Genomic DNA, 21,980 nt, shown 5'->3' with positions numbered 1-21,980 from the left:
CTCCCCACAGAAATAAAAAAGATAGAAAGGCTGTTGGACTGTTATGTAATTATAATGTGTTTTACAGTGATTTGAAGTGGTGGAGAGAAGGGGCCTTTTTAAAATGAAATGGTAAACTGTTCCACAAGTTAGGGGCGGCAACAGCATAGACTTGATCACCTTGTGGAGATGAGCCTGGTTACTGGCACATGCAGGGGGAGCTGATTGGCTGAGATTAGCCAATCAGATTTTAAAGCGCCCATGTTTTGCTCATTTTCAGGTTCATAACTGTATTTTGAGGTTATACCAGAATAGGTTTCCATGGTTTCATTTTCTAAAAACACCATATTGTTGTTGTACTGCACATTGCTGCAGATCCAGTTTCCACCCTGTGTGTTTGGGTCTCTGGTTCATCTCCAGAGTGAGACATTTCCCTTCTACACTATCTTTGTTGGGAGCTGCACATGCTCAGTAGCTCGGTAAGATCCATCAGCTGATAACTCTTTCTCCAGCTTTGGTCAGTCCAAGGCAGGATCAGCTGGAAGACTTCTTCTAGACCAGGGCCACTTGTGGAATACCTGCAGAACAGGGACAGGAAGTAGAACAGGGCCAGGAAGTAGTTTTTTTGGAGATTATGGTCAACTGGTGTGTGTTGTAGCAGTGTTTTTCCATTGAGAACGAGCTAGCCTGCTAGCGCTAGCATGTTCTACTGTTAGCCACCTCGTCTCTAGTGACGTAGAAAGCCGTGCAGATGTTGACCAGCTCACCCGGAGACTGAAGACAGAGGACGTTCAGAAACCAGATCTCAATCAGAACAGTTTAGATAGTTTTTTCCAAGTGTGTATGCGTGTGGAAGCCCCAGAGACACAAAATAACCCCCCAAATCCCCCCCATTACATGATTTTGTCATACTAGATTTTTCAAATCAGATGTCTTTAAAGTTAACAAAAAGACTTTAAAAGCAATCCTGTAGCTAAGTAATGTGGTCCCTCTGCTAAAGATTTTGAAATTTAAATTTATATATATCAAACTTCCTAAGTCATCAGGGCGTAGATAGGCCTTTACCTTGGCTGTATTTCACAGCTGAAAGGAGCTAGACCTGACAACGGAGGAAATGTGCTTCTCAAATTTGAAGGCGGTGTCCAAATAAGTCGCCATTGGAGTTGGACGGGAGACTATCCCAACATGTAACGTACGAGATTTTTTTTTATTCTTAGAAAATATCACAATATCACGACACCACGGTATCACACATAAAGGGAAAAGAGAAGTTTTCTCATGGTTAAACATACAGTTTGTAATGATTGAAACTTAAACCATTTTAAACCATATGTATTTCCATACTGTATACAAGCAAATGTTACCAGTGTGATAAATGTCAACTTCAGTCGAAATTGATTGTCAACAGTTTTGTCGACGCTATTTTTTATTTTACGTTTTTGTCCCTTTTTTCAACACTTTTGATGCTTTTTTTCCAATGTTTGTCACTTTTTTTGACGTTTTCAACACTACGTGACACTAACTTATTAACTTTATTTTTACAGTTATTTTTGGAATTTCTGGTCAATAAAGCTCATTTATAGGAAATTATACCTAATGTTGGAGTTAGAAAAGCAGAAATTAGGAACTATTGAGACTAAAATTAAAGGAATGGATGTTGATGATAATCACAGACTGGAATATGTCAACTTTTACTCAACACTATTTCAACAACACTTCACTTTGTTTTTCTAAATGCTATAAAACTGAATAAGACCCAAAATTAATGAAAGTAGAGATTTGTACTTGCCAAAGAGCGTTGGAATCAATCATGTTATTTTGGAGAATTACAAAGAACATTGATACCTGACGAGGCTTCATCAGATCGCTGGCTTTTCAAACGTCACATAACGGGATTTCAAATGAAAAATGAAAGCTAGACTTTTCTGGATGGATGCTCTATATTGTATTATATACATTACATTGTATATAATATATATTATATACATTACATTGTATGTAATATATATTATATCGTATAATATATTGAGTATTTTGAGTCTGTGAGACTGACAGATGGAAACCAGAGCCGTGAGAGAAATGTGCTTTTTTTTTTTTTTTTTTTTCAGAGGAACTAATTTATCTTTTAAAGCCGATTCTCTCTCAACTATTATTATTAAATGTCGGCCTCTGGATGAACTTCCTGTTCTCTTCTCTTTGTTCTGTCTCTCAGTCTGACTTTCTTTTTGTCTTTCTTTCTTCTTTCTGTCCTGTCTGTCTTACTCTCTTGTTCTTCTTTCTTTCTTCTTTCTTTCTTTCTTCTTTCTGTCCTGTCTGTCTTTCTCTCTTGTTCTTCTTTCTTTCTTCTTTCTTTCTCCTTGTCTCTGTCTCTCTATCTTTTTCTCTCTGTCTATCTCACTTTTTCTGTCCATCTGTCTTTCTCTCTGTTTCTCGCTCTGTCTCTATCTCTCTGTCTCTCTCTCTCTCACTTTTTCTTTCTGTCTGTCTGTCTTTCTCTCTCTGTCTCTGTCTTTCTTTATCTATCTGTCTCTCTCTCTCTCTCTGTCTCTCTCACTTTTTTTCTCTGTCTTTGTGTGTCTCTCTCTGTCTGTCTTTCTCTCTCTGTCTCTGTCTCTCTCTGTCTGTCTTTCTCTCTCTGTCTCTGTCTTTCTTTATCTATCTGCCTCTCTCTCTCTGTCTCTCTCACTTTTTTCTCTGTCTTTGTCTCTCTCTCTCTCTGTCTGTCTTTCTCTCTCTGTTTCTCGCTCTTCCTCTGACTCTTTCATTCTCTCTGTCTATGTATTTGATTTCTTTCCTTCTATTTCTGTCCTGTCTGCCTTTCTGTCTCTTTCTTTCTCTTCTCTTTCTCTTTGTCTCTGTCTCTCTCTTTGTCTATCTCTCTCTCTCTCTTTTCTCTCTCTGTCTCTGTCTATCTTTCTATTTCTCTTTCTCTCTCTCTCCGTTTAGGTATTTTTTTTATTTCTGTTTGCTGCATCTCTCTGAGTCCATGTTGTGATATCAGTTTGTGTGTGAGGAGAATGCCAAGGACAGATGGGTAGAGGAGAGGTGAGGGGTTCACACACACACACACACACCACACACACACACACCACACACACACACACACACACACACACAACACACACTCTCTGAAACCGGTACACTTGCATCCATGGCCAGTGAGGATTATTTCCCTCTTTTTAAATCCATCACAGTCACGTTTGGTTTTCTGTTTCTCAGAAGTTGAGTGGTCAATTCCTGAAAGTCCAGACGTTAGACACGTCCCTCTGACCCCAGAAATACAGCATGTAACACACACACCAGTCCATACAGATACAAACGACAAGGCCACATTATGCTGTAAGTTACTGTAAATTCTGGCAGAAGCATTTTGAACCGACACTCTCAAAGTCTTTAATACCAAGAACAACTTTTGCGATTCCCCAGCTTTATCTCTTCATGCAATTTTATTCATGAAATTCAAAACATATATTTCTGATCTTGGAGACAGCAGATGAGACATAGTCTCCCCACACGGTCCATGTAGGAGTTGCCATGGAATTGTAGATACTCAGGTTTTTCTATAAGCACTTTCACTTTTAACAACCAAAATGGAAGGAAGTTCATAAAGTGCTCAGAATAAATGGACATCAGAAGCAGAATCAGAATCAGCTTTATTTCCAGGTTGAGGACACATACGAGGAATTCTTCTTTGGAGCATCGTTGCTCACACTGTGCTTACACACACACAACAACTCAAAACAACAATATACACACTAATATATACACACTAACATATACACACTCTAAACAGAAACAATATAGAGGCATGAGTGCAATGAAGAGTTCAATAAAATTATTTAAATGTGGAGCATAGTGCAAAGGATGCTGGGATAAATAGTATTATGTTATTATATTACAATATGAACAGTATGAACATTATGAACAGTTCTGAAATAGGCAATAAGAATAATGAGTAAATAGAAAATAATACAATATTAATAATAATGTGAACACGCTTTTGCTGCACATCATGAGTTTGCATGGCAAGCTTACGAAGCTGAGTGTCCATGTTGTGTTTTTATAAGTTCAAGTGTGTGTGTGTGTGCGTGTGTGCGTGTGTGTGTGTGTGTGTCATGCTCAGCTGATCAGGCCCCATCTGCTTTAGATGTTGGGTGAAAGCTAGAAAACATCACTGAAGATCCTCCGTCAGCTGTCACGTGTGACAGATGATGTGTGTGTGGGTGTGTAGGTGTGTGTGTGTGTGGGTGGGGGGGGGGGGGGGTTGTGTGTGGGTGGGGGGGGGTGTTGTGGTGTGTGTGTGTGGGGTGGTATATGTGTGTGTGTGGGTGTAGGGGTGTAGGTGTTTGTGTGGGTATTTGTGTGTGTGTGTAGGTGGGTATTGTGTGTTTGTGTGTGTGTGTGTGTGTGTGGGTGGGTGTGTTTGTGTGTTGTGTGGTGTGTGTGTGTGTGTGTGTGTGTGTGTGTGTGTGGTGTGTGTGTAGGTAGGTGTGTGTGTGTGTGTCTTCATAACTAACCTCTGATAACCTGGAGTCATAAGACCAAAAACCTTCTGACTGTTTCTCATTATCTTCATCTTTCTTTAACTTGAACAATTCTTGACCTGTCTTTCTCTCCCTCACTCTCTCACACACACACACACACACACACACACACACACACACACACATTTATCAGCGTCTGACCGTGTCCACATATTGTCAGGAATGTATGAACCCTCCTGTGTTTCTTCATGGATCGACCCATGACCCGTCTGTGTCTGTTTTCATGTTTGATCTGATAACGGCTGAGGGCATCACACAGGAGCTCTGGGAGAAGATGGCCTCTTCTTATCTGGGAGGGTTTAGATGAAATATAAAGATTAATACACGCAATAACAGACACAGGCTCCACTTTGAGAATTTCAGCATTGTCAGATAAGAACGTTAGGCCACACAAAACAGTGGAGAGATGTTAAAAATCCGTCCGTTTCTTCCAGCTTCTCCCTGTGATCAACTCTTTCCACTAAGGGAACATTTGGACTTTTCAGTTAGTGGTTTTCTCAAAGGTTGCTCACACACCTGGGCAGTTTGGTCCGTTTCGGTTAACATCCCCCGACGTTCCACTTCCAGAAATATCTCCGCATTTCCTTCTTTTTGGCTGATGTCTGATAAGAAATTGACATAATTCTGATTTTGAAATTTGAAAAAAAAAAAGGGTCACTTTGTCACTTTTTTTCAATGTTGTGGGTGATTTTTTGATTTTTTTGATGTATTTTGTGTTGACATTTTCAGCGCTTATTATGACGGCCCCTTTTTTGGGACAATTGTTTTACTGAAAACGGGTCAAATTGGACCCGAGGACAACATGAGAGTCAAAGCCAGTGACATTTCTTTACAAGTGCAGTGTGAACGCTAACCAAACCCACATAAAAACTGTGCAAACGTTGCACTTTTACCGCCAAATTGCCCCGAGTCTACCAAACAAAGTGGGGAAACGTCCTAGGAGACACACATAAAGGAGTCCTACTTCATGTTTTTGAATATATTTCTCAGTGTTGCTCATCTGTGGCTCATTTCAGCTTGTATTGTTCGATTTTTACACCATTTTGTCCGTCTGATCTTGTAGTGAAAAATACCCTTTCATAAAATCTGATGGCAATTGACATGATATCCATCAGGAAATTCATTTGAATTAATTACAAACCGTCTCCCTTGATGATCTTTTCTCTTTTTTAATTAATAAAAGTACGTGACCAGTGATCCGTTTCCTCCCCTGGAGCTTCACGTGTCTCCACTCATGTCGTGCCACAGCAAATATAACAGAGATATCATATTCAGATCCATTTTTCTCAGCTGCTGTACGTCCAAAAATACTTCTGCTTCACGCCAACAGAACATTAATATTGGGTGACAGCCAAAAATATATATATATAATATATATATATATATATATAATATATATATATATTTTTGTTACAGAGCAAACAGGCACAATGTACACTCTAAGAAATTTCTGTGTGTCTTTTCTTACAGAAATCGTCCATAGAAAGTGATTAACAGTTGTATTTGTGTTTATTTATATTGCAGAGTGCATTATGGGAACTTTATCTGTGCTCCGTCTGCATTTCACCAGTATGTTCCTGGATAAGGGAGCGTAAAAAAACCTCATAAAAGCTTCTAAAGTGGAACAAAAAGCGTTGAAAATGTTGTGTAAAGAAGCGCCAAAAGGTAAATAAGAAGCGTTAAAACAAGCGTCAAAATTAATCCATCTGAGAGAACGTGAAATAACATTTGAAATCACAGAAAATGTTCTGAGTTTAGGTTTTGTTTTTAATTACGGTTAATGTGCTGCCAGGACGTTTTTGTTCTGTTATTTTACGGATTTATTTCTTAGAGTGTATCATTTCAGCTGCATTATGTCAGATCAATATTCTGTAAAAACCCATGTTTCACTTGGAGTAAATACTGTAATCCACTGCAGTGATTCGGACATTTGGTTATGCAGATTATTAATTCAGGTGTGAGCAGAAGTGCCGGCTGCTGTCATGGCAATGCTGAGTCTATCAATACTTCAATACATTACCTTTGGTATTCTCAAAAAGCTCACTGGTTGTTTTGTTTTTTACCAGGAGTGCTGCTTTCTTAGCTTTAATTATATTGAAGTGACAGCTCTCCACTCAAAAACACCACCGATATAAATCGTCCACAGCCGATTGTGCCTAGCTATCGACCTCTAAGTCGCTCTGCTGTAGTCCAATCACCACTTATTGGATTATGGGTAACAACTTTTCCACGAATCCGCTAGATTGTGATGCCGTTTATTTCGCCTGAGGATTGCTTTTTTTCCCGACTGAATCGGAGCGCTGTAATGCCGGCGAGAGCAGATGATCGCACAGCTTTTGTAGTGTAATGAGATTCTTATTGGAATGCTAAAGCTGCAAGGCAGGCACACACACACACACACACACACACACACACACACACACACACACACACACAACACACACACACACACACACACCACACACGCACACACACCACTAACACACAATGCACAGGGATGAACACAAGGGTTTTGTGTATTACATTAAAGTTCAGCTTTATCTGATTAAACCATACTGCCGTCATTGTGTATGAACAGAGGATGGATTTGGTCCTTCGAAATTTCCTGTGGCTCAAGTTCAAGTTCAGTCAGAGTGCGTCTTTGTTCCGCGTCAGTTCTGCATGTAACGGCCTTGGACGCCGCACAGAGTGAGCCGGTTCAACAGAGACCGGGTCCTTAACTCTGCCTCTTTCACGTCTCTGATAAGACCTCTATACATCTCTCCCTGTACATTCTGAATCCAGATTACAGACACACTTGTTGCTGGAGAGATCTCAGTAGCACTGATTTAACAACATTAATACTTTAAAATACACAACCATCCATGTAGGGTACAAGGGTGACTGCACTGTAAATAACGGCTGTGAAATCTCCAGTTACTTCCTTTAGATTTCACAGTAACACTACTGTATATGATTTTTACAGTAGAATGCTGCAAAGTTACATCACAATCTTGTCAACATGACAACATCACTGTAGTCTAAGTGTTACAGTTGAAATCACAGTAATCTAAGTATTACAGTAGAAATCACAGTAGTCTAAGTATTACAGTAGAAATCACAGTAGTCTAAGTATTACAGTTGAAATCACAGTAGTCTAAGTATTACAGTTGAAATCACAGTAGTCTAAGTATTACAGTAGAAATCAGTAGAAATCACAGTAGTCTAAGTATTACAGGTGAAATCAGTAGAAATCACAGTAGTCTAAGTATTACAGGTGAAATCAGTAGAAATCACAGTAGTCAAAGCATTACTGTAAAAACATGCCAATACAGCCACTATAGTATTGTAAATAGTACAGTAAACTACTGTATTTTATGGACCTTGACTTTAATTTTTGTACCCAGTACATTTTTATTTTTAATTTTATTTTTAATTTCTCCATGTCACCTCTGGGCTCCGTAGGACCATGCATGAACATTGTTGTATAAAAACTTCATGTAAATATGCTAGAATTAGTAAAAAATAACTGGTCTTCATCTGTAGTCCCTAGGCAGGGGACTTAGGCCTGACATAAAGACAGTCAGCAGTAATACAGCACTCATTCACTATGAATGAAAAGACACATAATGGTGACATATGCATTGACATTGACCTGGTGAAACCGGCAGAAACCCTTAAGTGTTTCTAATATTTTACAAGAAGACGAACAATGCGAGCGGCTGACAGACAGCGACTAATGGAGAGAGCGGCCCTGGACAGAGCGATGATGTTGTGTTGTTACACAGATGACCAGCGATTTGTGGTCGTAATAGGTTATGGATTTAAATGTAATTATCCCTTGTAAGTCTGTAAAGTGTGGGAAAGGTTGCAATCGCAGGCCAGTACATGTTGGTCCACTTTTCTCTCCTAATTGAAGATGTAGCGAGTAACCTTAGGTCTGATTGTGTACACCGGATGAAAATGACTTCACTTAACCTTCAAAAAAGGAAATGCAAATTCATTACTATCCACGCACATCTGTCTTTGAAGCCAATTAACCATCCCTGTCAAATGGATCCTGTGTAAGATGCTGCAATCCAATAACTAATCCTGATCTTGACAATTGACCCGGCTTCACTCCATTTATCTGCCCAGCTGTCGACTGATCCATAGCCAGTGTCGGGCGAAGACTTGATGAGCGGACTGACGGATCAAGGATGCATGGAGAGAATATGGGCCTTGTGCAAATGCATGTGTGTGTGTGTGTGTGTGTAAGCGTATAGTCAGTGATATGATGCAAGCAGAAAGAGGCAGAGGAAAGAGTTGAAAAGCAAAAGACGACGAGTAAGAAGGCAGATACAGATCACAGGCGAAGTGGCTGGTCGAAGGTGTTCCTCTGGGAGCAAGATCAGAAAGATCTTTCCCAGCCTGTCAATGCACAGACATGTACAGGACGTAATAATCAATGATGACCTATTTGGGTATGAGCGCGCACGTAGGCTCGTCTGTAGGTCGGTGTGTCTTCACACATCGGAGTTGACGTCGCGTTGGTTAAATGCTAAGATGAGCAAACAAATGGGATCTGAAAGGTCCTTTCTGCTGCGTGGGAATCTGTGTTGAAATATTGACACTCCGCTTGCAATTTATTTCACCTGTTTAAAGAATATAAGACTAAAAGGAACCAATAAAAAAAAAAAAAAATGAAAGTGACAGGGAAAGGGATGTTTTCTAGGAAGGCTGCAGAGAGACTTAAAGGTGGGAGATAATCAAGACTTTTGGATAGGGCGAAAGAAGAGAGAGAGAGAGAGAGAGAGAGGGAGAGAGGAAGATAGAGGACTGAATCGATCTGGGGATTTCTCACTCCCAGTCCCCCGAGTGAGCGGTGTAATGATGCTGCGCTGCCCGCGACCCCAGAGCACGACCGTTTCATCAGATGTCATTAAAGCTGCCCTGCTGACGTAGGCCGTTCTGCCCGTCATCCCTAACCGATCCTCTCAACCCAGCAGAGCCACAGTCCAGCAGACTGGAAGCTACTCAATAAGGTAGTTACATCTGGCTGCAATGCAGTGCAATGCAATGCAATGTGCTCTGGGTGCGTCGGTTCGAATCCGGGTCCGGGTTTTGATTCCCACTGCGAGACATCAACCAATGTGTTCCTAAGCAAGACCCCCTTACTTGCTGCAGAGCTGTGCAACCTCTGATATACAGTGGTGTGAAAAAGTGTTTGCCCCCTTCCTCATTTCCTGTTCCTTTGCATGTTTGTCACACTTAAGTGTTTCGGAACATCAAACCAATTTAAACAATAGTCAAGGACAACACAAGTAAACACAAAATGCAATTTGTAAATGAAGGTGTTTATTATTAAAGGTGAAAATAAATCCAAACCATCATGGCCCTGTGTGAAAAAGTGATTGCCCCCTAAACCTAATAACTGGTTGGGCCACCCTTAGCAGCAACAACTGCAACCAAGCGTTTGCGATAACGTGCAATGAGGCTTTTACAGCGTCCTGGAGGAATTTTGGCCCACTCATCTTTGCAGAATTGTCCTAATTTAGTTACATTAGAGGGTTTTCGAGCATGAACGGCCTTTTTAAGGTCATACCACAACATCTCAATAGGATTCAGGTCAGGACTTTGGCTAGGCCACTCCAAAGTCTTAATTTTGTTTTTCTTCAGCCATTCGGTGGTGGACTTGCTGGTGTGTTTAGGATCATTGTCCTGCTGCAGAACCCAAGTTCGTTTCAGCTTGAGTACACGAACAGATGGTTGGAAATTCTCCTTCAGGATCTCTTGGTAGACAGCAGAATTCATAGTTCCTTTTATCACGGCAAGTCTTCCAGGTCCTGAAGCAGCAAAACAGCCCCAGACCATCACACTACCACCACCATATTTGACTGTTGGTATAATGTTCTTTTTATGAAATGCAGTGTTCCTTCTACGCCAGATATACTTGGACACACACCTTCCAAAGAGTTCCACTTTTGTCTCATCGGTCCACAGAATGTTGTCCCAAAAGTCTTGGGGATCATCAAGATGTGTTGTGGAGAAATTGAGACGAGCTTTGATGTTCTTTTTGCTCAGCAGTGGTTTTCTCCTTGGAACTCTGCCATGCAGGCCATTTTTGCCCAGTCTTTTCCTGATGGTGGAGGCATGAACGCTGACCTTAACTGAGGCAAGTGAGGCCTGCAGTTCTTTGGACGTTGTTGTGGGGTCTTTTGTGACCTCTTGGATGAGTCGTCGCTGCGCTCTTGGGGTAATTTTGGGCGGCCGGCCACTCCTGGGAAGGTTCACCATGTTCCATGTCTTCACCATTTGTGGATAATGGCTCTCACTGTGGTTCGCTGGATTCCCAAAGCTTGGAAATGGCTTTATAACCCTTTTCCAGACTGATTGATCTCAATTACTTTCTTTCTCAATTGTTCCGAATTTCTTTGGGTCTCGGCATGATGTGTAGCTTTTAAGGATCTTCTGGTGGACCTTACTGTGTCAAGCAGCTCCTATTTAAGTGATGCCTTGATTGTGAACAGGTGTGGCAATAATCAGGCCTGGGTGTGGCTACAGAAATTGAACTCAGGTGTGGACAACCACAGTTATCGTATGTCAACAAGGGGGGTAATCACTTTTTCACACAGGGCCATGATGGTTTGGATTTTTTTTCACCTTTAATAATAAACACCTTCATTTACAAATTGCATTTTGTGTTTACTTGTGTTGTCCTTGACTATTGTTTAAATTGGTTTGATGTTCCGAAACACTTAAGTGTGACAAACATGCAAAGGAACAGGAAATGAGGAAGGGGGCAAACACTTTTTCACACCACTGTATAGCAATTGTACAGTGGACAGGTATACAGTTCAGTGTCTTGCTCAGGGACTATTTGACATGTGCCGCCAACCCTGTGGTTGTGAGGCGACCATTTTACCTCCGAGCCACACAATTGAAATAAACAGTACATGTGCCGTAAAAACCAAAAGAATGAGCTTAACTTAAAAAAAATATCCATAGAGCTGAGAGTAATTGTGGAGTTTCGTGATGATTCTCAAGCTGTACACTTTAAGATACACATTCTTAATTGGTCCACTGTTGTGTCTTTTCCACCAAGACAGTTCTGGTCCTGGTTTGGAGTCGGTGTGCCAAATATCGAACCGGTTCTTTGCTTTTTCACACAAATAAACCTGGCTCTGGGCCAAGAAAACCGGTTCCAACTCAGCACCAACTCAGCGCTGGTCTAGATAAGATAAGAACCGGTTACGTCAGGTGCTGGGGGGGTGGGGGGGGGTATCATGATGTTCAAAACAAAAACTTCTGCCGGCCATTTTGAAAACCCCGGTCAGCCGTTAACCATAAAGAGCTCCTAATGTTAGCTTTGGACATGGATGGGAAACCAGAACCAACGTGGTCTGGGGAGGAAACCAGAACCACCGTGGTCTGGGGAGAAAACCAACGGTCTGCTGGCTCTCAGGCTGGGGAGGATCCACCTGGTTCTTAGAGAACTGGAGAGTAGAACCAGCACCGAACTGGCACCAGCACCAGAACCAGAACCAGCACCTGGTTAGCCTTGGTGGAAAAGACACATTTGTTTCCTTTATGTTACTAGTTGTCTTACATACTTATTTGGTCCACTGTTGGTATTACAAGGTGGATTAGTGCAGCTTTAAGAGCATCAGCAGAAAAAAAAGACATCAAATTTGTGTTTTCCTCGACATTTGAAACCACTTCTGGGAACCTCTGGTTGTACTCCTGACTACGTTGGGCTACAACAGCTGTCTGCTCCTAATCTGCAGACAACAAGTCAGCAGACACTCTCCTCTCTTTACAAAGAGGTTTACTGTCCTCCTCAGCAGAAAAACACATAACGCTGGCATCTAGATTCCTCAAGTCCTCCGGGCTGAGACCCTTTCCAGGCTGTTAGAGCCAACACTGATTCTTTGTTTTTGTGATAATGGAAATATGTAAATATCATTTGATTATATTGTTTGCAGGCAAAGACATTACAGGGGTTGCGCTATTGAAGTATTGTTTATTTTGTGTTTTAAATTTAAATGGTATAGCACTATCATAGGTGCCCATACAAGAAGGGCCAGAGTCGCCTCCATCTGCTGAGGAGACTCAGGTCCTTTGGAGTGTGTAGGACTCTCCTCAGGACCTTCTATGACTCTGTGGTGGCCTCTGCCATCCTTTATGCTGTGGTCTGCTGGAGGGGGGGCAGCTCGGACCGGGACAGGAGCAGACTCAATAGACTGATCAGGAGAGCGAGCTCTGTCCCGGACTGTCCTCTGGACCCCATAGAGAAAGTAGGGGAGAGGAGGATGTTAGTCAAGCTGACATCCATCATGGACAACACCTCTCACCCCCTACATGACACTGTGGGGTCCCTGAGCAGCTCCTTCAGCAGCAGACTGATACCCCCCCCCCCCCCCCCCCACCCCCCCCCACCCCCCCCCCCCCTACATGACACTGTGGGGTCCCTGAGCAGCTCCTTCAGCAGCAGACTGATACCCCCCCCCCTACATGACACTGTGGGGTCCCTGAGCAGCTCCTTCAGCAGCAGACTGATACACCCATGGTGTAAGAAGGAGAGGTACCGCAGGTCCTTCATCCCGGCCGCTGTCAGACTCTACAACACCTGCACTACCTGATAGTGTTGTAGTTTCTCTTCCTGTTTTTCTCCCATCTACATCACACACTTTCTGTTTATCTTTAATATTGGTATTTATATTATTTTATTACAAGTACTTACTTTTCAATATTTATGGTCTCAGGTTAATATAATTTAAATTATGCTACCGACTCTTGCTTCTTTGCTCTAATTACACATTCAACTTAATTTTTAACGTCACTTACACCGCAATATTGTTTCTCTTATCATGGCAACCGCACTTTAAAATACCTTTTGTTTGACGGCATTTTACTTCCTCAGTCTACCATATTTTCATTGTCTATTTCTTGCCTGTATTTCTTGCCTTGTATTTCTTGCCTTGTATTTCTTTCGTGCTTACTTGTTTGTGTGTTATTGTTTTGTTTTTTTGTTTTTTGCTGTTGCTGCTATGCTGCTACTTGTAACGACAGAATTTCCCCGTCGTGGGATAAATAAAGTATAATCTAATCTAATCTAATCTAATACCGTGGGTGCTTCGGGGCTCGAGCACCCACCGACACCCACCGAGGACCCACGGGTGCCAGACTGCCAGGAGGCTACATTAATTTAAAATCAAACATTGCAGGTGGTGCGAAGTGGAGCGTCTGCCACAGTGCGAATGGTTATGTTGCTGTCAGTCCCCTGCTCCATTTACTCTTAATTTCCCAAGAAGCTTTTTTTTTTTTTTTTTTACATGTGTACATAAAACTTCTCTTCTCCAACCCTACCTGTGTTTGTAAGAAGTGGCGACTACTTTACGGCATTATTATCGAGGTATAGGAGTGCGTGTTTGTGTTGTTTTTTTTTCAGCTTCCAACATTTTCAGTTTAATTCAGTTTTGTCGCTTTTTTCAAAGTTTTTGCCCCTTTTTTTTATATTGTTGTTGCTTTTTTTGTCGCTTTGTTTGACTGAATGTCACTTGTCATTTTTCCAAAATTTTCGCCTTCTACCAACTTCTACCACAAGATTTACACTTATTCCTTGACTTTAGGGTCAATAAACCATATTTTGGGTTTAAAAAAGCAGAAAAATGTTCTAAAATTAAAAAAAGAAAAACACCAAAAATCCAATGAAAGTAGTGAAAGTGTCCTTTATTTTAATTGAGAAGAGTGTTTTATAAAACCATCCGTTTTCATATTAGGCAATTTGATTAAAGGAAACCCAAATTTCTGATGCAGACCCTTTTTGAAAATGGGTCAAATTTGACCCAAAGACATGTACATATACATATATAATATTTTTTGTTAGGAAAAGATGGTGGGTGGGGTTACAAAATGTACGTGGCAGTGACACGCGGGACTAGGGCGGGGCAAAATAACGATATTACATCGATATTATATTGATATTGCGATATGAGACTAGATATCGTCTTAGATTTTTGATTTTTAAATATGGTAACTCTTGTCTTTTCCTGGTTTTAAAGGCTGCATTACAGTAAAGTGATGTCATTTTCTGAACTTACCAGATTGTTCTAGCTTTTTATCATTTACCTTTAACCATGAACGTGAGATTATTTATCAAAAATAAAAGAAATAAAAAAAATCTGATTTTGGATATTTAAATATCGTAAGTGTTGTCTTTTCTTGTTTTTAAAGGGTGCATTGCAGGAAAGTGATGTTATATCATATACCTTTAACCACTAACTCATTACGCTGATTTTTGGTCTTTCACACTACTCCCTACCATTGTCTCTCTTAATACTAAATAGATAGATGGATAGATGGATAGATGGATAGATGGATGGATGGATGAGATAGATAGATGGATGGATAGATAGATAGATAGATAGATATGGAGATAGATAGATATGGAGATAGATATGGAGATAGATGGATAGATAGATAATTACAATGTTACAGCAGCACAGGTAAATCAGTCGCACAACACAGCATATAAATATAAATGAGATACTAGGAAAAATATACCTACATACAATATACATGAAATAATATAATAGGAATAAAATAAAATAAAACAACAAATATTTGAAAATAGGAATACAGGATGGGAAAACCTGAAATGTGCAAATGCTTACATAATAATATGCTAAAACGTATGCTAAACGTAAATAAACCAATTGTGCAGGTAGCACTTAGTGCAGTAGTGTGGTGTCTAAAAAGTCTTATTACATGTAGTCTTACTACATCATCTTACAGCCCCGCGGAGCTGCTGCTCTGCCCGGTGCCAGGGGCGGATTTAGTCATTTTGAGGCCTAAGGCAAACACAGGCATGGGGCCCTCCACAACCCTCGTTCTCCCCCTTTTCAGTCCTGATTTATCTGAGGAAGACGTGATCTCTGTCTGACAGCTGATTGGCCAGAGTGCTGGATCATCTTCATCATAACACATTGATTAGGGTGACTACTACTCACTGGGTCTAGTTGCTAGTTTGTGTGTCACCATCTTCGTCATTGCCATAGTTATCATCATGGACGGTGATTCCGTAACCATCTCCATTCGAAGGATCCTGTAAGGTTGTCTTGTATGTAGCCCCCGCATTGCTAGAGCAGCCTGGGCTGACGCTACTCTTCATCAGTGTTAGCATTGCTAGCGCAAGCACCGTCTCCTTGCTGCTCTTTAGTAACGTTAATGTTTGTGTTGTCAGTAGCCGTCGTGAAAAAGGTTGTTACCTTTGGAAGTTTTGCTAAAAACGTTCTGCTTTCTTCCCGCCTTCTTCTTCTTTCCTTTTTTCAGAACACTTCGGTAGCTTCGCTTCATTTTCCAGCCGTCTGTAGCCTCCAGCTCACAGCCTGCTGAGCTGTTTGGTTACAGCAGGATAATGGAATAGTCCAATGTAAGGGGGACTGGGGGGAGTTTCTCGTCATGAAATAAACAATCAGATAGCACTTTAGCGTATCAATGTTTAGAGATATTATTAATTGGTAAAAAGTAAGACAACAAATCGTAACCATGAGTTTATGAGGCGTTTTACGGGGCCCTTGGTAGTTCGGGGCCCAAGGCAATTACCTACCTTTGCCTAATGGTAAGTCCGCCTCTGCCCAGGGCATTCCTCTGACCAAGCGTCGGTATTTGACGAGTTGGGAGTGAGAGCAGGTTGCAACAAACCCCTTTTCTGAGTCGGATTTCTGATTGCTCTCAACAATACCATTTCTGCTCTTCCTGTTTGGCTGTTGCCCCAGAGACCAACCAGACAGTAAACTGGGTCAGTCACATCCAGACAGCTCCATAGAGCTGGGGCAAAAAGAAAGCATGAGTCATTCCCACTAGGGCCCCAGACAGATCCTGGACACCCAATTCATCCGGTGGTTTCTGATATCAGACACCAATTTCCATGGTGTCTGATGCAAACACATAGCGGCTTTCTTCATTTCCCATCATGGAATAAAAATAGTAATTTTTAATTTCAAGCCAGTTCGGGCTGTGAAAGGCCTACGGTAAATTATTGTAAAATCTTGGTGATTTGTGTCCAGATTGTGTCTGTCTAGTTGTTCAAAGCACTAAATAATGAACCCAGTGACTTCAATGAAATCATGTGCGTTTCCTTGAAACAATCGTGCCATTTTGCTGTTAGCGTGGGAAAGTCAGACAATCATATATCAGCAAAATGGGTCCCAAACAAGCTGTTTTTTGTACAAAGCTGCCTACTTCAACTCTTTGAAGTCATAACTATCTCATAACTATCTCATGACCAGCCAACACATTGTCTGGATTCACACACACACTATCTGCTTTTATTGGAAATTCAAAAGTTTTGCAGTCCTACAAAAATTGTCATCGTCTGACACAATTTAGTAAACAGAGCTCTCTTGTATGGAGCGACTGAGATATAACCCTTGTGTTGTCTTCCCGTTAACCATGAACTTGTCCTTCCAGGTTAAAATTAAAAATGAACATTTTTTTGTGCTTTTCTGATGTTTTTATCACTTTTTCTGATTTATTTGTCACTTTTTCCAGCTTTTGGTGCTTTTTTTTTTTAACCTGAGCTGGTTTAATAACAGGGTTTTACTCTTATTCTTGGAATTCATGGTCAACAAACCTCATTTATATCAAATTATACATAGGTTTTTAGTTAAAAAGGCAGAAATTATGAATTATTTTGATTAGTAGTTAAGATCAGAGGACGTTGAGTGGATCTCAGATGGGTAGATGTCAAAGTTTAGTCCGGATACTGTTTTGAAACCATTAAAAAAAAAACAATTCAAGTGCTGTAAAGAACCCAAAAAAATCAATGACAGTAATCATGAATTTTACCTGAAGAACGTTGTATGGAATCATCTATGTTATTTTCAATTTGGTTGAAAGAAATCCATATTTCTGACATAAAACCCTTTGAAACGGATCAATTTGACCCGAGAACCACACGAGGGTTAAATCAACCAAAGGAACCGGTTTGATTTCTCGGTAAAGTCTGGCGTTGATCAACCTGGAAAAGATTAAAGTCAAAATGAGACAAACTGATGAATTTGTTGTACACGATCTTTGATTCTTTTCTTTTTTTCCTTTGTCTCAAAATGTCATAGCAACATGTTCTTAGGCCTTGCAACAGTGAGTCTCTCCCAAACCTATCAACACACTCTCATGGTAGTTTGTGAAATGGTCATGTTATTTATAATCTTTTTTTCCTGGTGCTCATCATTGAATACGAAGCGTCTATACAGAGGTTGGGATTTAGGAAAAGAACAACAAATCTCCCTATGCAGATTTTTGACTTTTCATACTAATCGCTACCGTCGTCGTGCTGTAATCACGAAATATCCTTCCCATTGAAATACATTAGATCAAAATTCAGGCTCACCAACATGTCCGTGTACACAAATCAGTAGAACAAATAACGTGACTAGTTCACGGCCTGCCCTGAGACCAGGTTGTACCTATTCATACACTGTCATATCTAGCTGATCATGTGGAACAAACACTGGCTATTAAAGGATGTCATGTCATGCATGTCAGACCCATAGGACACTTAGACTTAGACTTCTCTTTATTGATCCTTTGGGATGACTCCCGCAGGAAATTGAAAGTTCCAGCAGCAGTTTTTAGCAAGAACAAAGAAATAAAAAATAGATAAAAAGACAGTATAAAGACAACAAAATCAACAAAATACCAATAAAAATAATAACAACAATAAGTTGTTGTACACGTGTCAAACAGAAGACGGAAGCTGTTTTCTCACATGAAGTCTGGACAACATAAGGAGAATCTGGTCTGAAGTTTCCCTTTCTTATACTTTTGTAGGATTTTAGTGTGACCCACAACATAGAGATGCAACACAGGAGACTTTGTAGATGTATGTCCAGCGAGGGCAAAAACTAAAGCAACAGAAATCCGGGGAAAGGTTGGAGAGAGGGAATGAGGATCAGCACAGCGATGAACCAGGAACAGACAGGAACCGAGGAATCTGCACAGAGAGCTGGGCTAAAACGTACAACAAACTACAACAAACTTTTGTCTATTTTGCCATGTCTTAGAGACAGCAGCAAGATATCCCCGATGTAGCCACTCCATGTGGTCGTCATCCGTACCAAACATTTTAGGAGTTGGAACAGACATTTCATGTAAGACGGGTGTTCTTAGGACAAGTATATGTCAGTGGTCGTATGTAAGTTTCCCATTTTACAGCAAACATCATACTCAGCCATTGAGTGCCAATACATTACAACACCATCACCATTGTTGTTATCACAAATCCAGGCCCGAATCCCACGCTAATAACATAAACAGCATTCTCAAATAAACCAATTACAATCTGCTCTTGTGGAATCAAATTGTTTTATGCTCTGATACCCCTACACCCACCCACACACACACACACACAAGAAAAGTGTATTAATATCGTTTCATGGGTCCCATGGCAACACCAATTTTGCTCTATCTGGGTGTCGGGGCGATCGAATCCCCCAGACGAATCCCTGCACGATACCACAGGCCTCAGCATGGATGTGAAGAGGTCATCTGTTGATGTTAATGGCCTGGGGGGCTACTGGCCTGTGGTGATTGCTTAAGTTTATTCAGGCATTAGTTAGAGGGGCAAATCAATGAGAGTTAACTGCCACTTTGAGTCCAGAAGGTCAGGTGCACGTGGGGGGGTGGAGGGGGGGTGGGGGGCTGGAGATGGAGGATGGGATGAGGAAGATGAAAGCTTTAGTTTTTTTTAGTTACCGCAAACAATCAACATGCTTTAAAAGAGAAAAAAAACACAATCCTAGACAAATCAATCCCGTTCCATCAAAGAACCAAAAATTAGGATGAGTTGGGGAAGGAGCATTATAACGTCCTGCCCCACCTTTACAATATCACATCATTCATTGCACATTTTTGTATTTCCGACTGGTATATTCAAATACTTGTTCTTGTATTTTATTCCTATTTTATTTCATGTATAATGTATCTACTGTATATACCGGATATTGTATCCTAGTATTTCATCTATATTTATATTCTGTGCTGTGCGACTGATTTTGCTGCTGCAACACTGTAATTTCCCATTTTATTGGGCTTAATAAATATCTATCTATCTATCTATCTATCTATCTATCTATCTATCTATCTATCTATCTATTATTACAGAAAAAACAAATAGCAATGCAAATACAGCTTACAACTATTGGAAGTTATACAATAACTTGTGTTAATACAACAACATACAACCATACACATTAAAGCAGTAGTGCGTATTTTCTGTCGCCCCCTTGAGGTATTCTATTTAATGACACCCACACTGTTGGCACGTCCACATGATACAAGCCTTCTGTGATCGCGCACCACCCCCACCCCTCCGCCACACAGTTGCTAGTAGCCAAGGAGGACACGGAGGGTTACAAACCATGATGGACTCTTCAGAAGAAGGTGATTTTCTTCACGAAAGCAAAAAGAGGAGCAAGTGGAGCTGGGGTGGAACGATGAAAGATCAAACGCAAAACTGGAGAAATGTGAAGGCGGGGGGGGGGGGGGGGGAAGGTTAAGAGCAGAAATGGCGAAGAACAAGTGGAGGTGGAGTAGAGAGGAAGGTTGAGGTGAAGGGAAAAACGTATGGTGCCATTTGGTTTGTCCTTTGCTAATCTGCTTGAGCATGCTCACATGGACACACGCAGGATTCTTTTCAGTTGTTTTTGTTTTTTGGACATCTTAGTATCTTTAATTTATTTAATTTTCTTATCTATGGCTGAGTGACAGTATTACTTTTTTCCCCAGAGCCAACTGTCCGTGAGACTTGATACACTCTGAGCAGTTTTACCAGATTACCACAGACTAGTGATAGTGATAGATAGATATTATCGGCCGGCCGATATATCGGGCCGATATTTGCATTTTGGCGTGTGTCGGCATTGCGGCTGCTGCGTTTGGCGATAGTTTTTTTTCGCGCCATTATTTACAGACGGGCGTCCACGGGCGTCTCTGTGTGCAGACTGTCCACGCCCCCCCCCCCCCCCCCCCCCCCCCCCCCACTATCACCATGGTAGTCTTAAATTACAAATCAAGCAACTTTTCAGGTTTCTTCTTTTCTTAAAGTATTCAAATGTGTTGACAAAAGACATTTTGTGATGACCTGGCTTATATGTCAGCAAGCAAGGCATCATCAATGCTGTGTGGCAGATGTTGATGAAAGCCTTTCACCCTTGCACAGTTACCCATATGCAGTGCACCTGTAGCTAATGTGACATACATAATTCACCATGTTGCTAAGTGTTGTTCCACACACCTTTGATTAGACATGTAATTTACTGCCCTTAGTCACCGCAGGTAATGATAACTGTTCGGGGATCACAGCCCCCTTTAAATGTTGGGAATCTTGCTGCAATTTCCACACAGCCGTTTTATATGATGCACATTGCACACATCATTTGGGTTGATATGAATGTAAGATGATTGCATAAGTGACACTTGTCTGTGTTTTTGGTTATTTTGAGAAAAAAACGGAAGCGCAGATTCCCAAACCAAATCCAGTGTGGCAGGGTTTACATTTTTATGATGTAAATTGAAGGAGCAAAAACAGTATTGGCTCTAAAAAAGCGGCTTGAGAAAACCTGCCGCCCGTATTGGTCATTGGCTAAGGCTGATAGATAAAGAAATCGGTGTCTGCACTACAAAAATCTATATTGGCCGATCCCTACCACTGACCCATTGCAACATTTATTATTCTGATCTGAGTTTCAGGTCAAAGCTAGAGTCCCATTAGTTAACAGTACATGTACTTTCTGAGCTAGTAAATTGTGTACAGTCAGTCTGGTCGATTTAAGTCTTTGTAAAAATGTATATAACCGTTTCCAGTGATAATCTGATAATTCTGTACACTCCAAAAATCTGCAAAATTCAGTAATTAATGAATCCACTGCATGGACTCGAGAATTTTTTGAGAAGTGACGAGGGATGGACTGGTTGGATCTGCAGCACTTACTTTAATGCAGAAAACTCCCCATAGCCTACAACATCAAGACTCTCACAAAACTACAAGGGTTCAGTAAAGTTCACGGCAGTCTGTCTGAGGGCCGATTGACATTGTACGCTGGCGGCATTTTGCCACTTAGCCGCCCATGCGCGTGACACGGTCAAAGTTCAACATGGTTCACCTTCGACCTCACCACTGTTTGCTGTGATGTGCATTCACATGTGTGAAAAAAAACGGAAACGCAGAATACACGTGGATCCACAAACGGATCGTGGACGAGAGGTTGATTTTGGCCTACAGAGCTGGACTCTACAACACAAGTCTGGGGTCGTACAGAGACCTCAGACGCTGTATTTCCACCATAACAGGCATGCCAGATGTGAAGCTTATCGTAGCCTTTTAATTTGAATCATTCAGGTTTGTTTTTGCTATGTGAAATCAACATCCCGTCCCTTTAGTAGACTTGTGTTCTTGATAACTCTTAGGCTTAGGCCCCCGATTAGAAAAAAACC

The 21,980-nt window shown here is 41.1% G+C and overlaps 1 protein-coding gene across 1 annotated transcript in view; it reads left to right on the top strand.

Moving 5' to 3' along the window:
* pik3r3b (phosphoinositide-3-kinase, regulatory subunit 3b (gamma)) overlaps window positions 1-21,980 on the top strand; it is a 249,650-nt gene that overhangs the window by 95,185 nt on the left and 132,485 nt on the right. The window lies entirely within an intron of this gene.

Source organism: Etheostoma spectabile, chromosome 9, assembly GCF_008692095.1.
Source record: "Etheostoma spectabile isolate EspeVRDwgs_2016 chromosome 9, UIUC_Espe_1.0, whole genome shotgun sequence".
Taxonomy (NCBI): Eukaryota; Metazoa; Chordata; class Actinopteri; order Perciformes; family Percidae; genus Etheostoma; species Etheostoma spectabile.
Note: the sequence above shows the minus strand (reverse complement) of the source record. Positions and strands in the feature narration are given on the sequence as shown.